The following is a 473-nucleotide window of genomic DNA, read 5'->3' as shown; positions in this document are numbered from 1 at the left end:
TTGATGTTATCTATTTAATAAAATGATAATTTCTGTTAGTTATTTAAATATACAGAGTGATAAAAATATATTGAATATTTAAATTTTTAAAATTTGTTACAGTGAAAGGCACATTGGCACTTATCTTCAAAATACTCCCTTTGATTTGAAATCAGTTATTCCATGGCTCATGCCACTTTCTGAAACAGTTCTAGGAGTTCTCCTTCCTAAGTGTTATGAGAGGTGGTCAAAAATATAGTGAATGCATCTGCCAAGTGCCATTCAACAGAAAGGCAGGCTGGTAAAGACATTACAGCATGTCCTCATCCACCTTATTCACCAAGACTGGTGCTGTGTTTAAAATGACCACGAAAGGTAAATGCTTTGAATTGTTTGAGGACATTGAGGCAGCCACAACTATACAATGAAAAATACTCATGAAAAATGACTTCCAGAACTGCTTCAGAAAGTGGTAAGAATGGTGATGACTGTGT

The sequence above is a fragment of the Fukomys damarensis genome, unplaced genomic scaffold (genome assembly GCF_012274545.1).
Source record: "Fukomys damarensis isolate Sample0158 unplaced genomic scaffold, DMR_v1.0_HiC HiC_scaffold_7, whole genome shotgun sequence".
Lineage (NCBI taxonomy): Eukaryota > Metazoa > Chordata > Mammalia > Rodentia > Bathyergidae > Fukomys > Fukomys damarensis.
Note: the sequence above shows the minus strand (reverse complement) of the source record.